This window comes from Kryptolebias marmoratus, linkage group LG19, assembly GCF_001649575.2.
Source record: "Kryptolebias marmoratus isolate JLee-2015 linkage group LG19, ASM164957v2, whole genome shotgun sequence".
Classification (NCBI taxonomy): Eukaryota; Metazoa; Chordata; class Actinopteri; order Cyprinodontiformes; family Rivulidae; genus Kryptolebias; species Kryptolebias marmoratus.
In genome coordinates this window covers 6,583,860-6,601,552 of record NC_051448.1, presented here as the reverse complement: position 1 = coordinate 6,601,552, position 17,693 = coordinate 6,583,860, and the positions used below count along the sequence as shown (strand labels likewise).

General features: G+C 40.1%; 1 protein-coding gene across 2 annotated transcripts in view; it reads right to left on the bottom strand.

Annotated features, from left to right (window-relative positions):
• fut8b (fucosyltransferase 8b (alpha (1,6) fucosyltransferase)) overlaps positions 1-17,693 on the bottom strand; it is a 251,517-nt gene that overhangs the window by 85,720 nt on the left and 148,104 nt on the right. Inside the window, exon 1 of one of the 2 annotated variants that reach the window (XM_017411735.3) lies at positions 13,220-13,397. The exons of the other annotated variant lie outside the window; for it this stretch is intronic. The gene's annotated coding sequence lies outside the window, so the exon portion shown is untranslated. Of the gene's footprint in view, positions 1-13,219; positions 13,398-17,693 lie in introns of those variants that run through there. 2 annotated transcript variants of the gene reach the window in all.

The window sequence follows — 17,693 nt, the reverse complement described above, 5'->3', positions numbered from 1 at the left end:
CCCCCCCCCCACCCACCCACCCACCACCACCAACACTCACCCGCTTTATATAGCTCTACACTCAAACAGGAAGGCACAAACAGGAGGCTTGCAGTTCTGATTGTTATTTCGATTCTGTTATTGAAGTAACAGAATAAAAACATGGGTCATAGAATGATCTCAAGAGTCTCACAGAGTCTCTGAGAATGAAACAAGAAAAATGCTATCCGGAGCTCCTGGCTATGTTATGCTGCTATGCTCTTGCCAAGCTCTACCAGTGCAAGCGGCACTAATTTAAACACTGCAGGCTAGTGTGCTGGTAGCCTTAAACACAGCTTACAAGCATGGATAAAAAGCCTGGCAAATGATAGACTTAGATAAAGTTACCCATGAGGAAGGAGTGTGAAACCACTAGCGCAATGGATAAATGGAACTGAAAGCTGTGTACAAGTTTGCGTCTGTGTGGTGAGAGCATAAAAGCTGTGCTAATCATTCAAAGAGCTCCCTAGCCATGGTGTGGTCATCTTTTAGAGGGGGCCTGAAATCTCTTTTTCCACGCCTCCACCACTTGTTTGCTCAAGAAGCTGAGAATACTTTACCACAAGAATCCACCATGGAGATTGTTGATGTGTGCATCAGTTTCCTTCTCTCCGTCTCACACACACACTAAATGTGCCCACCCACATATCGCTGGCATTTCTTTTTGGAGAGTCTTTAAATTACCACACATATTAGTGAAGCACTGCAAAGGCTGCTTTTTATTCTTCTTCTTAATCTCATGTGCTTTCAGGGTCAGCGGCTGCCCCTGCTCCCCTCCCGCCTCTTGCCTTTCCTCCGTCCTTCACTCCTCCGCCTCTGTTCTCTGCAGCTCCCTTCTGCCAGCGGGAACAGACAAGTGGTTACACCCAGCGTCTCAGGGGAGCCCCTACTGCGCTCCTCTGCATTGACAGATCAGCACAGCACAGCACTGCACACTGCTGTTACACGCCTGCCTCCTCTCCCCTCAGTTGCCACCAACCACCCATTTGCTACAGATTATGACTCACTTCTCACAATACCAGCCAGGCCAGTTCTGCATGCCAGTTTGGTTTTATGTTAAACCCAAATTGCCAGCATTTGAATTAATAACCTGGAGTATATTTGTAAGTGTTGCTTCTAATACTAAATAAAGATTAAAGCTTCAGTTTGCGTTAAACAAATTACTGCGGATCGTCAAGCAGCGTTTTGAGATATCCTGATCTATATCTTTAGAGTACCGCAGCCTTTTTTTTGGAACTCTAAAAGCTAACAACTAAAATAGCATACACACTACTTAAAAATATAAAAGTAAGTATTTGGATGTCTTCTCTATTTTCCACACGTTTCAGTAACTTTGTTTTCGTGCATTCACTGCGATTCAAGTCACAGTGTCACTTGAATTCAAAGGAATTCAAGGAATTCAAGTCACAAGATAGAAAATATTTTGCTCTACCTTTAACAAGTCTGATCATGTCAGGATTTTACATAATGTAAACGTGAGAGGGTTGAGGAACAGCAGTTATAACTGCCATACCAGCGGTTTGACCCTCAAACTCTGACAATATAACAAACCCCACATTGCACAATCTGTGTTTATTGATGTGATTGTACAGAGTAGCAACATGTATATATAAATATTGTATTGATATTAATAAAATATAATATTAATTATATTTAATAATTATAACATAAAATGCTGTATTATTAAATAAAATAAACAAATTTTAAAGTGCTTAATAAAACCTAGAAAAGGTCAAAAAGCAATATATAAATGTGTATGAATAAGGGGTGGGTAATATAGCTAAATTATATACGTTTTTTTCTTTACAGTAAACTCAAGATTGTAATTTTACTACAGTTTTCACATTGATTTTAAAATAATGATTTTTTTTTACGGTTTTGCAATTTACAAAAACAAAACAACTGAACTATTTTTCTAGGTGAAAACAGTCCTACAAGATAAAAAAAAAATAAAAATATGCAAGTACATTTAGAAAATGTAAACATCAATATGTTTTTTTTTTCTCCACAGGCAGAACAAATATTAAACAAATATATAATCAGATATTTTTTATGATATTTAGGTTTGATATTTTAATTGCAATTTAATTACAAGTAGCAAATGTTACAAATCAGTTAGCTGAGCGACTAGTCTCCACAGCAAGCCTGCAACAGTAGGCTATATATATATATGTTTAACCTGCTAACCCTTTGTATTTTGTTGCAAATGTTTGTTTCAAAAAGTGTTATCTTGAAAAGAGAGACGGGGATCATTCCTCTGCTAAACAAGCCATGAATGATTCTGCTGGATAAAATTTACAACCAACCAACATCATATTTTAACGACCATAAAAGGTTTACATGGAACCGACTGTAGTTTGTTATGATTGGTTGGTTACAGTTTGCTTAATGACCACCCTACAGAAATTAATTAATAGTGTGATTTGGTGTCGCCACAAAACATAGAACAACAATAGATAGAACATGCTCAATAAATAATCTTATGGCCTCTAGCTTTGGCAGATCGTCAACAAATTCTAATCATTCACAATTTAATGCCATCCTCATGAGGTCATGAAATTACCTTTTCATGACTTAAAAGCCTTTTTATTTGAAACTTATTATAATATGGCATGTTTAAAAAGGCTTTCAAAGAATAAGTTTGCACTAAAATAATTTCACAGGGCAGACTCGTCTTTAGTCCAGCAGTAAAACTCATTTTCCACAAAGATTGCTTAGTGCTGGTCCAGTTTTGTTAAACTTCAAATGCCAAAGTTTATGAAGGGCTCATAATACTCATCTTCTTCCTTACAGAAACATCCAAGGGCAAAATGAGGAGTTTATACAAGTTTGAAGGCAGGAGCATGAGCGCAATGTGGGGGCCCAAGCTCCTAATCCCAGTTAAGACAAGCCCGGCAGGCTAGCCGCCACAAAGGAGCTTGGTCCAGTGTTAGTGGAATTAAAGCAAAGCCTCCTCTTTGTTGTTATGTTAATCCACAAGACAATGATTATCTGTGGGGCAACGTTGCCACGGTGATAAACATGGCTCAAGAGTGCCTCAATTAGGGAGCCAATTGCCAGAGGAGAGCAAAGACCAAGTGAGGCGGATGATGCTGCTATGACTGAGGAAGACACTGAGTGAGAAAGGCGTTTTGTTATTTCAGTCAAGTGGATAGATTGGCTTTCAAACAGAGGGTTGAGCTTACAGATGAAGCCTGGCCATTCCCATGATGTAAAGACATCCCCCCCTCATTCTGACAAGAAGTTCAATAGTGCCTATGAAATGAGCTCTGAAAAGTAGATTATATCTATATATTCCACAATGACTCAATACCATGTTCTCTGTATGTAAAATGACATTGAGTGAGTATGCCATAAAGAGTTGCAGACTGCCTCATTGGTCTTTCAACCTGACAGCTAAGCACTTCGGGTAGTTGCACTGCTTTAGGTTTTGTTTGAACATGAAGAGCTCCAACACAACCATCACAGTGGATTCATCTAAAATATTCCTTTATTCACTCCTCAAATCAAAGTGAGGGAGAAAAGCTCTTGCCGAGTGTTCAAAGCGCCGCACTAAGTTCACGCGCCAACTTCAGTTGTCGCAAGATCAAAAAACCAGGCAAGGAGAGGCTGTTTTTCTGCTTTCTCCTCACACTGCTACTTTATAGATGCACATTTGAAAACCTGGTGGCGTGGCTGGCATCACACAAATGTCTTCTTAGCCCTCGTCAAAAGTAGCTCTGGGCAATTGATGCAGACAGAATACATCCTGCTGCTTCGGACCAGCTCCACGCTGTTTTTCCTATCTCTGTCACGCTTTCCTGCTGTTTGTATGAACATTGTTGCATCATTTTTATGGACCGTGGTCAGTCACTCGCACTCCTCTCCCCTCTTTCCCCATCTGTTTTACAGCTCCAACAGCATAATAGGCCTTGAACAGCTGTGTCATCACACTGAGTCCTATTAGGGGCTCTTATATCTGAGTGGCATGTTTTTATTGCTCTCCAAGACCACAGCTAAAACTAAATCTCGGGTCTGCCAAGCTGGCCCTTTTAAAGTCCTCCCTGCATTGATGGCAGTGCGGTGAAGTGGAGGTGGCACGGCGACAGCTTGAAGAAAGAGAGACAGTAGGAGGTGGCAGTGTGTGATGCAACACCCTTGAGGCTACAAGACAAACATGTCAGATGTAAATGGCCTCAAGTAGGTTTACCAAGAGCTTCGTCAAAGGTTAATGCCAGTTCTGCCACTCTCTCAAATGCTGAGGGAGGACTGAGGGGCATCAACAAGCTTGCACAGGCAGCAAGATGTGCAATTAAAAAAAAAGTGCTGAGGTGGTAAAGTAAATGTGGCTACTGAACCTGACTGGAAGCTATGCTGGGTGTCGGGGTTAGGACCAAAAGTCTTACAAGGTTGAATGTCTTTCCTGGGTAACAGAGTACAAAACAACTACGATGTTAATTAATCTAACAAACATTCCTCAAGGCTAAGAAAATAAAAAAATAAATAAAAATAAAACAGTAAGGACAAGGACAACAAGAGATAGCATGAGAAAGAAGTAGAACAAAGAGAGGAGTTTGATCTTTTTAGAATGCAGGGCATCAGAAGTACAATGTGCTTCGAATGCTCAAACTATACATTTGAATCAAAGAATGTATAAATAAGTACCTCTATTCAAAACGAGATTATACTGTAGACTGATAATTAAAGCAATGTCAGATTAAACTAGCATTCACAATAGCCCATTGGACTCGACAGCATGACAGAAATGAGTTGGATTCTTAGATATTAAGAAGATGCAGTTCTCCAGGGAAACTGAAAATCCACAGGAACACCAAAACGATGACAAACTCATCTATCAGCTGTATGTGTCAATTCATCCCAGCTTCATGGCTTCTATTTCTAAGAACCAACTGAATTTTTCACTTCTGTAAATATTTATTTTAAGAGCCATGTGAAACTGAAAATCAAATTTTTTTTCTGTTGACAGGAAACTGTTGGCAGCAAATGATGCCCGTTTTTGTCTTTAGACATGTTCTTTTTCAAAAGACATGCACATAACTTAAATGAACCTTCCCTTTAGCCTATGCAAACAACTGCCATCTGCATTGCCCGAGGGTCGGGAATTTTTATTGACAATGCAGCAAAAAAAAAGGCTGTCTCTTTATTGCACGGGCTGCAACATAAGCATTATAAATTCATTTTATAATTCAATCAATAACTAGACCATTGGGAATGAGACTTTTCTGGCCAGCATAACTTCTTAATGCCCAGAAATACCATTAAGCAGCCATAAATTGAACATCAGATAGCAGCCCAATAAGAGATATTCCAATTATATTTTAAAGGAAAAGCACCTGGAAATGTTTCAAGAAACATCTATTGAGTTATTATAACAATAAATCTGTTTGGTTTTTTTTTTTTAAATGCACTGCAAATGCAGTAAATGTCAAAACCTGCTGATGTGATGTTTTGTCTCTGTTTGCAGATCTACTTGCTCTGCTCTTCAGTCTTTTGGAGCAGATTGCAGAAAAATTGTAAAGCAAAGCCAACTCAGTGTAGGACTCACTGTTGCTCCTTGACATCTCTGTTGTCCTTGACTTGCAGAATTATTATACATGCGATACTCACTACCTGAGTTTTATGAACTGAATAAGAAGTGATAAAAAAGGAGGGAGAATACATTGCAGGCGCTGAGTCATATAAACAGCGACACAAGTTCTGGTCTATCTGAATCTGTAACGAAGAAACCCTGAAATGTTAAGATTTAACTCAGTCATGAATACGTGTGTTGATTATTACAAATTTACAAATCTGTCATCCACTAAAGAATCTTCTCCTTCCTACATTATCACCTGATTCTTTGGCTACTAGTTTTAATTAAATCCACTTCAATCCATTGTATTTGTGAAAAGGAAAAACTTTTTTTTTTTTTAAATCATCTATCCTCAGATACTCCAACATTGTTGAAAAGCATCAATATGTTTTGAACAAAGCATCCCGGTTGTGATTGTTATAATTATGATTTTGTTGTAGCCATTTTTCTTCAGCTTATTTGATCAAACCTGACTTCAGTTAGTGATTTCCTATATTTCCCAGAGTGCTTTTCAACCAACCCTCAGAAAAAAAAAAAAGCTCAATATAAGAAGGTGGTTTATTTGTCGGTGGGATTTAGTCCCATACAAAGAAAGAAAGGACAATCAGCATTATCAAATCTATATGTTGCTGCACTGCATTCTAGTCTTTGGTAAACACTGAAAAACTTAGTTCACAAGGAATTCTGTTAGAAGTTATTTCTGCGCATCTTTGGCCGTTCAGAGTTGAGGACTTTTTTCTGAATCTGATGAGCTGAAACTTCAGCTTTATAATTGTAGAGTTGTTAAAAGGAGAAATAACCTCTAAGATTGGTCAATTTGGCAGGAAGTAGAGAATTTGAAAAAGAGTATCATTTTATTTATTTATTTTTTTTTAAATGGTGACTATTCGTGTCAGCAGCTCCTGATTACAAATTTTTTTCTGCTCGTTCACACTTTGACTGCTGTCTGATTGCAAACCTGCTGTCTTCCAGAACACCACGCTGTGCCAGGTGACATGACTCCTCCGACGGAAATCCAATCAGGCCAATCCTCAACGATACTTCACAATCCCTTTCAGCCGCCTCCCTACACTACCGCACCATCAAGAACACACATTGCTAAATGCCACATGCACTTATGAAGAACTCTGTGATAGACATGGAGACAGACACATGCACATTAACCACTTTGCCTCCAGTGAACTTGGCACAGAGGTTTGGGGGGCTAAATGACATACTGGATCCTTTCCAGCTGCAATCGCTGCACAGAGCAGGTGACCCTACATTATGGCCTCTGCGTGGAGGTCATGTGAATAAATTTAGCCCTTCGGGATTAATAGTTCAACAGCAATAATCACAAAATGCTCTACCCCAGTTAGGCAAACGAACCCTCCAGGAAGCAAGATTTACATGAATTACATAAAAAGCCTCCTGCCTATGAGCAGGATAATGGACACCTTTCATCAAAATCTAGGTCCCACTTTGCAGAGGCCTTGGGTTGAACCCTGTCTCACTGTGAGGAGGGGGTCACACATGAGCCACTCAATACTGGCTAGTACTGGATCTGATACTTCTGGCTAAATGAGGGACATTCAGCGTGTGTGTGGGTAGAGGTGGAGCGGCTTCTGGGAATTTTGGCTCAGTGTTAAAAAGAGAATAATATCATCCTCCCCTCATGTAGAGGCAGGCCTGTCACACAACCGCTTTTACTCAAGTGTGGGAAATGCACTGATTCTGTCACACGAGCTCACAGTTGTGTTCTTTTTTTTTTTTGCTTCGATGTGTGTGTGTCTCTCTCTGGGCTTACACAGTCGATGTTGTGGTCAAAAAGTGAATTGGGGCTGTTGTCACTGTGATCCTAATGTCCAGCATCTGGCTTTCTGGTTCGCTTCTGTGTTTTGGAGAGGGGAGAGATGGGATGATGTGGGTGATTTGAGTGTTTGTGCCTCAAGCCGCGCAGCTGTCTCAATTACTACCACTCTTATCTCTGCTAATTTACACTCCATGCCCATCTGCCTCTTTTAAACTCCAAACCTTTGTCCAATGTATCTGTGGATGTCACTCGAGTGTAGATTGTACTTTTAAAGGGGGATAAATTCAAGAAAGAGCTCTTCAAGACCAAAGTAGTTTCAGATTCAGCTTTAGGTTAGACACTGTATGGTGCCACTTGCTAAGACCCAGACAGCAGAGAATCTTGTCAGGCAGCGGAGAATTTCTTGCAGCATTTCTGAATCCCTCCAGCCTTGCATGCTTGTTCTGATCCCGGCCTGAGCTGTGGACTCACAGGGGCTAAAAGGCTCTTTGATGGGCCCGGGGTACTGTGCATCAGGAGATTTTGTGGGTATGCGTGAGGTTTTCAGGGGCTCTTTGTGTCCCACAGCGAATCTCTGAGGAACTTCTGATGTGCTAAAAATTCTCCCTGTGTGTCATACCCTTATGAATTCAGTTTTCCAGGAAGACAAGGCGCTGAAAACTTTTATTCTTCTTGCTGCAGCTCTCAGCAAAGATGCCCACACATTCTACACATAAAAACTTTTATGTGTCACATTAAGATTTATATAAGTAAAATTATAAATATTTAAATGCAAATTAATGCACAAAGTCGCAAAGCATATCACACAACAATGAGGAGTTCATTTTTTCCTGCTGAAAGCCAAGAAAACAAAAATGAAAGAAGCAAATCAAAGTGCTGCATGTGGATGGGTACATGCCTATTTCTGGACAGCTCCAATGAGCCAAGAACAAATGCTGCTAATGCCATTTCCTAGCTCAGGCTGGAGCAGCAATAACTCCTTGAGATACAGCAAAAGCCTGAAAACACACATCTTTGCTGATGTTTTTGCACTCCATGCTGAGGAGCCTCCATGTGGGGCCAAACAGAGCTGGGGCGGCAGAGTGTTCGGGGTGAGGTTCAGGTCAAGATCACGGACTGGTTAAAACAAAAACAGGGTGCATTCAGGGTTAGACCGCAACCTTAGCACAAACTATATTCAAACAAATTTCAGAGCCGGCAAAGACAGCTGTGGCTGAGGCATTACGTGATCTAGATACACTCTACTGCCTACAAAAATACAATCTGATGCCAAATAGCTATTGGGCAAAGCTCCTATAGTGGCTGTCTCACCAAATTCCTATTCAGAAGCCCCCTTCCTCCTTTGTGTCTTTACACATTCTACTGAGAGAGACAGGTAGACAAACAGCAAGACATTTAGAGAGACGGACAACGAGACAGTGCTTCTGGGGTCTTTCTTATCCTCCTGCTGGAGAATGCCATCAGCCTGGATAAGGCTATCCTGCTCAAGCTGAGCTTCAGCAGCCTCACGGGCCAGTTCTCTTCGCTATTCTCCATGGAAACCTGCCTCACACTCACCCTGTGATTGGCTCATACAATCACTAGACAGACACTCTGTCTTACAATACAGATAATAATGGCCCTCCGGAAGGACGACGGCAGGAGAAGAGTGATGCAAAAAGGTATTTTTTTTCCCTACAGATTTTGCCCTTTAGAAGAGTTGCATTTTGTAGGTGTACAAAAAAAAGTAAAGCTTATGGCTGAACTGCCTTCCTAACATTCTCTGTACCTGATGGCAAAACACATTAATTTTAAATTTTTGCATTATTTTCATACTGCTTTACTACTTCTTTTTTTTTTTTTAAACAAAAGCCAAAAGGGTGGAGGAAAAAGAAAACGAAGACTAAATTCCAGCCATGCCACAAGAAAAATGCCAACCAAATGTCAAAAGTAGTCAGACTGCTCACTGAACCATGTTCATAAAGCAGCGAGTCTTTATCGGTTTTCTTCTAACAGACTAAGTCTCAATAAAACTCAAGTGCATGTCCACACACACAAGATTTTCAGTGTTTCCCTTCATCCAAACAGAAACAACAAAAGGTAAAAGATTCTTTCTAATGGTTTCTGCTCTATTTAGAATTCATTGTCTGAAATTGGAATACCCTGCACAGAAATCCACAATGCCAACAAAACAATGAATCTAAATACGCTTTTCTATTTTGGTACCATTTTTTACCAGAGCTCGCTACAAGCGTTTTTGTGTCTCGCACAGTGTTTTGAATTCAGTTTTCTTTTTGCTTGTAGCGTAAGAACCCCAAACTGGAAATATGTCTTCAAAATAAGCTCTTCGTTTCTTTCGGAGCTCTATTCAGGCTTTTTTTTTTTTGTTTTTTTCTTCCCCTTCATCCATCTGATGTTTTTCAGAAAAGGAAGAAACGCATACACACCCAAGGATATATCTGGAACAACAAGGGTGGGAAAGGGGATGTATACACAGCACGCCAAAGCCAATATCAAGCACTATACACACACTGTACACTGAGCCAAAACACTGTGATGCTTGAAATTAGAATGGCTTTTCATGCAAACAGAGACGCTTGCTATGCAGGTGACAGGCTGGTACTGCAGACAGAACTAAAATGAAAAAAAAAAACCAAACAAATCCAACTGCTATTTTAAATAAAACTCTGCTTGGCAGTGACTTGTCGCACTCAACCAAACACGGGAGCGATGCTTTGCCACGTGACGCATGCCTACATTTTATATACAGGTTAAACTATTAAATGAGTCACCGCCCGCTTTTGCTCAGTGCACCGCATCTTTAATGTCTTTGGCAGAGCAACACTAATATGTTTAATGAACTCATTAGTCAAAAATGAAGACAGACAGTGGCGTGAGGCATGAGAGGTGGATGCACAAAGGGCACAGGGAGAGGGAGGAAAATGAAAGAAATGGAACAAGAAAAAAATAGATCAGTTAAAGTGAGGGGGATGGGGGATACTTCTCTGGAAAGAATTCTGCCCTTCATTACAGATGCAGTATTATATGTCTCAGTGGCTACATGGTAGGAAATGTACCATTTCTCTGATTAAACTAAATGAACAAAGCAGGTGATTAGTGTATATGTATGTATGTGAATATTTGAGTGATCACTTTGAGTGTTACTGCGACAGTTTGACTCAACTTTAAAAGTTGCACAGCCTCAAATGAACTACACCGACATAATTATGACTGCTTGGCTGATAAGAACCCATGGCCATGTTCAGTCCAAAAGTGGCAAAGAACTGATCAAAGCAAATTGTTGCCAAAGAGTGAGACACTTTAATTTACGTAAGAATAATTGGCCTGTGCCAGCCTGAAGCGGATCAAATTTAAACAGACATCTATCTGAAGTGGTCTCATCACTGAAACCGGAATCTGAGGACGAGCTTTTTCCAGCCAGGGTGGCACAAAGTGCTGTCACTGCAATTTATCCGTCTGTTTACTTATTCATGAATAGATCAGAACGACTAATTCAATCGCCCTACTCCCTGAGTTACCTAGGCAGACTTTATAACATTAATGATGAATTAGTTGGTCATAGGTGTTGAGTTCCCATATTGTCAGCAGCTTCCATTCGTATGGAAACTTGCTGCAAAATGATCTGAAAGTCTAAAGGTGCAACAATAGTTTATTACAGCAAAACCATATGCCATCGCGGAAAGAAAAATGACTGTGTGCTCCGTAAAGGTGATATGTCTTGTAATATCAGCTGCAGACACAAACAGACACAGTTAAGCCAATAAAAAAGTCGATTTCACGAGAAAACAATAAAACAGTGCTCCTTTATTCCACTAACACACTTTGATTTTAGCTTCTGCTCAGAGATCGTAACACTGCAGCGACCCAGATCTCACAGAGTTTGCAATTAGCTGCATGCTTAACCCATTTGTTGGAACTTTCACATGACTAAAATGTAAAATGTGTAGCAAAATGTATTGTAATGGCTGCCTCTTCAATAGGGGTGGGGGTTATAATATGTCATTTTGATGCATCACAATGCAGACATGCACAATTTTGAATAGACTTTAAAAAAAAAAAAAACTTTTTTTTTTAATGTTACAAATGCTGAGGAACACAAAGGGTGGAAGTCTGAAGTGCAGGAGTGATATAAGATTGAGATGGCTGACTGTGACAATGAAAGATGGAAAACGGAAAAAAAGGTGTTGACAAAAGCCCCACTATATTCAAACTGTGTACGTTTCCTGCCGAAGGAGGAAGAAAACAGCCTGTGGTAGCTGTCACTGCTAACCAGAGCAACGTCAAAACTTCCGTCTAACTCACAAAAGGCAAAGCGAATTACTTTGCAACTTTTATGGCAAAGGATTTTCAATAAAAGTGGCTTAAAACCAGGGCTTGTGTGCTACGATTTGCAGTTTGGAGCCACCATGGAACAGGATCAGCTTGTATAGAAGATACTAACACAGCCATCCCTACAGTCCAACAAAAACAAAGTAGTGGAAACACAGAAAAAAAGCAGGTAAAACAGTGCTAACATGTGATGCATGGACATCCGTTGCTGTAGAATCTTGTATCACTGGACTTAATACGTTGACTCTTTTTATTTTGTTCCCAAAACTTTGTTTGAATTTTCTTCTTTTCTTTTTTTTTACTGCAGCAAAGTGTAAAGTATTTTGTTCCTTTTGAGTCTAAGAGATTTCCTGTTTAGGGTTTTAAATTTCTGGTCAAAATGTATTTTTCATTTAACAAAACATAACAATAATTGCTCAATTAAATAAATGTTTAATGATTTTTTGAAGAATTTTCACACTTTTTCACACTTAAAGGAGCATTCTTACTTAAAAACAATTAACTGCAGGCCACAATAAGCTGGTTGTAGCTGCTGCATCTCCATTTCCCTGCTTGGTAGTAAAAAAATGGCCAATATCGGCTGATTAATCAGACTATTTCTAATTGTAACCCTCAAACTGCTCATACTCCATAAGTCAGGCCTTACCAATGCAGTGACCATAAAACCAATACAATGGGTAACCATGTCTAATATAAACAACTGTGTGACAGAAATAAGTGGGTGGCAGAACAGGAGTCACCTGTTCCTATCCTGATGCAACACAAAGCCTTTTCTTTTAAACATCACATACCAGAGAGGCCTAATTATGCATTAACCACAACTCCAGATACTGGAAACAAACTCCTGAAATGTTTATTTGTTACACTGCAGTTTCTGATATCATTGCATGCCTGACACTCACTCATATAAACACAGGAGAGAGAGAGAGAGAAAAACAAAACACATTAAAAAGGACACAGACACACTTGACAAACTGTCATGTGTCTTTGTTTTCACATTGACAGCAGGTCACATGCATTTCATCCTCATTTTCACGGTTTCAGCCCGTCTATGGCCACCAACAGGAGAAGCACGTCCAGCTAGCATGTGGGGCTAAATGTCCCCACAAACAGCCTGTCAAGTTAAACCAACACCCGCCCATTCCCCAGCACGGCTGCGGGTACTGATGTAGCCTGAACTGGGGCTTCTTCGGCTACACGGAGCAGTTCGTTAAGCGGTATTGTTTGTGAGGAAACATCTCTGTTATCAACAACAACAACAACAAAAACTGGGCACTTTAAACGTCCCTGGGTAGCGGCTGCACATCCGAATGAAAGGAGGAAGGCATACATCCTTAGCAGCCGCGCTAAAATAACGGTACCAGGGATTCCTACCTAACCCTGACCGCTATTTGGTTACCCTGATCTCATCAAGACGCAGTCAACAGGCCGGGGATGCCGCGAGCCGAGCGCTGCCTCCTCTCTCTCCCTGCGTCTTCGCCTTTTCCCGTCCCGTGGTTGTGACCTACCTTCTCGACGTGACACACCGGCTTCCAGAGGCATCCGAGCGGGGCTGCGGAAGCTGGGTCTGACGGGCTGCGTCGCTCCAGAAAACTGAGGAGAAAGGCTGCGGCGGAAACAGGAACTGGAGGGGCTTGAATCTGTGAATACGGCAAGCTCAGACTGCTCTGAGGGGATCCGCTGAATGGCCGGTGTCAACACAGAGCGGGGAGGGGAGGGGGGAGCTCAACTTCCGGGAGCGAACTTTCAAAATAATACACCTCCTAACCTTTCACCTGGAACTGGTGAACGGTTGTTTAAAATAATTTTGGAATTAAATTTTACAAAATGACAAAGGACCTTACTCCGAGTCTGTTCTATGTAATAAATATATGATAGCCATGCTTATAAAAGAACAGCAAAATTGTGCAAACACATTTTCGTACACCTCCGCATCTCATTTTACATGTATTTACCATAAAAAACAACACTTTTTCACTAGTGATTAATAAAATGACATACCTTTCTATTGGTTTTGCACACAAAGTACAAGATTTACTTTGTTGCACTTTTTAAACAATTCAGACAATATTAGTTTCGGACCATTTTAGTTATGACTCTCCAATCAGGATTATATTATGTATATGTCACATGCCGATTTCCTTCCTATTTTATTTTTCTTTACCAAAACCAAAAAAAACCCCATCTCTCAGACAGTTTTTGATGCATCCACACTGCATATTCTACCTGCTCGCGTTGAGGTTAATGTTGGATGTTTTATTTTGAAGGGAGACCGGTCTTGTTTCCGGATTGTGTGAAGGTCTCGCTTGTGGGCTTGATCATATCCGCTGCAGACCCTGGTGTGAGTGGGCTGGAAGTGGAAGCTGCAGTGCGCACACCAGTGTCAGGTTGCTGAACTGCAGTCCGGCTCAGAAACTGACCGCTGGGGTCAACTGGAGCCACTTTCCTCCACCTTATGACGCGTTGGTGCAGGGTGGAGGCTTTTGCACCCATAATATCTCATTTATATAGTTACCTTCCACTCTCCAAGAGCTTCATCTGTTTAGAATACTGTTTGCAAACTAATCAGCATACTTTAAGGCCTCTCATTTCTCAGAGAGTTATGATTTATCACGTTAACAGTTTACAGTTTAATGTGACATTTGTAAAGAACTGATGTATTAAATCAATTACTGAAAGCTACAAAATAACAGAGTAAAAAAAAAAAGTGGTTGAAATTGTAAAGAAAATGTAATGTGCACTGATTCAAAGCTAATGTTTGAAAAAAAAAATACTGACACTTCTTGTTGAAAAGTTGATCAAATGTCCACAAGAAGAGCCAGAACAACTTTTATGAGACGCAAAATTGATCAAAAATAACCGAACAGAGCCACAAAAGGGCAACCGAGTGACGAAAATAGAAGAAAATTGTGCAAAACTGGTTAAAAAATGAAAACAAATGACATAAAAAAGACTAAAAGACTGCAATACAAACATATAAACCCTATGTACCCACAGATGGAATTAACCGTATGACACAAAGGAACTACAGGAAGAAACACTATAATGTGCAAAAATGCAAAAACAGAATAAATGACTACACTGATTTTTAAATAGGAGGGGAGGTGTGGGTGGCAGTGAAACCCTCAAAAAGAGAGAAAAAAATGCAACATGACTTTACAAACATGGGGGAGAAAGACAGCTTAAAGATTAAATTAGACCCAAAAAGATGAAAGTTGACAAAGCAACAGCACTGGAAAGCAATTTAAATTGATCCAAAAACGATGCTAAATTGAAGAAGAAAAAAACAAAAAGGTATGGGGGGGGTGATGCCAAGAGAGAACTGGGATCCAAAAAGGAGATGATTACCAGAAAGAAAATAAAAAATGATGATGCAAAATGACTATAAGGGTGTTAAACTGAATTAGAAAGATGGAAGTAAATACGCTGCTGATTGGCATGATGCAAAATTATTGCAAAAAGAGACACTTGAGAACCGAAAAACGCATGGAAATTCAAAACACATCAGCTTCCTTTGAAGTCATCTTCTCAGGGCTTTTTACCATTCTTTGCACAGGGTCCAAAGTACAACTCAAAGGCTGAGGAGGCCTGCAGAAAATCTGTTTTCTTGTATTTTCCCGTCCACCCCTGCACACTCAGCTCCTGTGCTGATGCAAAGCTCATCCATTTACATTTGTTAAAAGCAAACCTGGGCGGACGAGGCTCCTGGATCAGTCATCAGTCACCCGGCTATAAAGGACCGCCGTAAAGGTTACACTTAATCACATTCAGCAGTCTGTGAAGACCTGCTTATTCAGTGATTCGCAGTAATCATTCAGATTAAATGATGTTCATTTTTTATTGCCGGGACTCAGCTTTGTTCAGCAGAACTTCATTAACTTGAAACGGACTCAACAAAGAGGCGCTGACTGTCGCACACACATGGCTAAACAAAGCCTCGCGGAGGCATGGAGGAATCGGAGCACAGTAGATACTATTTTAAATAAATAAACATCCACTTTATCTTCATGAATTCACCCCAGTTGGGGTCGAGCGTGTTTGCGAGCGAAGGCGAAGGAGAGACGGGCCTTGTGCATGGATTTGTGAGGATGGCTGCTGTGAAACAGTAAACAGGCTTTCAGGTAGCAATTTGTTGCCCTTAAACATGTAATTTACTGCAACACTCTATGAACCACTGGATGTTTTCCTACCCCCATTTTCTGTCTCACTTGAGAATTAAGGCACTAAATCAAATTCATAATACCCACAGGCTTTTTTATTTGTTGCTGCTTTTTCATCCATTTTTGAAAAATATGCAGCGTGTCTCTGAGAGGTCTCTCTCCTGTGGCAAGGAGCTGAATCGCAATAACAAACCCCCACCCCCCACCCACCTACATCTGTTGCACACGTATTTTCCATCTTCCTTCGCCGTTCTGACTGAAGTAGCAGTGCCATCATGTGGTGCCAAAGGAATTGTGCAACGTCTCGAAAGGCAAGCGGATAAACAAGTCCCGTGTCTCAGAAGAGTTTGTCTTTCAGTTCATCAATTAAAAGACAAGATTTCCTTTAAGAAATGCAAATCACCCGCTGTCTTTCATCCCAGAGTTTTCAACTAAAACCCTCCTGTGACGAAAAGGGATGGAGTTAGAAATGTTTTGGTCAAACCTCGTCAATGACGTCATGTGCATTCTAATGAAATATCGTGAAATCTTGCGAGACGTGTTAGTGCTCAGAGAAAGTGTTGAGGATGACTCTCAGCTACAACCACAACAAACTTTAGCTCAATATCTGTAAAACTGACTGAGTTACAGTCATTTTTGAGTTGGCTAAGGTTGATTACATGTGTCGGCCATCCAGAATTGATTTGACTCCAGACAGAGTACAGCCAATGATTAGTTTCATTAAAATCTGTCCAGTGGTTCACAAGATATTTTGCTAACATACAGACAGCCAACATGCAGCCATCTTTAACGGGGTTGACTCCAAAAGGTAATCGGCTCTAAATGTCCATCCAATGATTACATTTTAGGAGTTTTGTTAAAATCTTTCCAGTGGTTAAAGAGATATTTTGCTAACGCTACAGATGCAAAGAAACGGACAACACATGATTGCCTTTTGCTTTGGGCAGTGGGTGACAATTAGACTCAAAGTCACCAACATACTGCATGCTGTGCTTTCATCTCCGGAGAGGACAAATGTGTTTCCTAAGCGTGGTCACTAAACCTGTCCTTAATCTAACTTAATCCTAATCTTTTCAGTTTCAGTTTCAGTTTCCAACACATCCATCTGTATTTTGTGCCCAGAAAGGAACAAATTTAACCAAATTACGACCATGTAAACAAACCTGAGCACCAACAACAAGACTAACCACAGAAATTACATTTTCTGTGAAAACAAAAGCTAAACCCTAAAAGTAACACAAGAAGATAAAAATAAAACAACTTTGCTGAAACAGATTTCAAAGAGAACATTATTTTTTTTATAACTGAAGAGATCTAAATGTATTTCTATGTGGAAATTATTTGTAAATAAAGTTAAATATTACGTATAAGTATGAAAATGATCAAAACCAAAAGTCATGGCACCCATCTCCTGAATGAGCTCAATATTTTGATATATGCTTGGCTAAAACAGAACATGCAGAAGTAGTTAAATTGCAAAACAGGTTTGGAAAAACAAAAACAAACAAACAACAACAACAGCTTTCACACAATAATGGAGCAGATATACTCACACCTTCTATCCCAGCCACATTCAGCTGAAGCCAACTGATCGTATCACCAGTGTTGATTTCTGTGGGAGCAGCAACAGGTTGATAAAACATAGCAAAAAAAAACAAAAAACAAAGCTGTGGAACCAAACAGAATCAAAACGAAACCAACTTATTAAAAGATCATTAGAATATCAATAATATTTTAGTTTAAAACACCCTGAAATGAAAGCTTTGTCTTGAAAGTGTTAATGACCATCACTTTATGAAATTTTATTTAAAAAAAAAAGGTA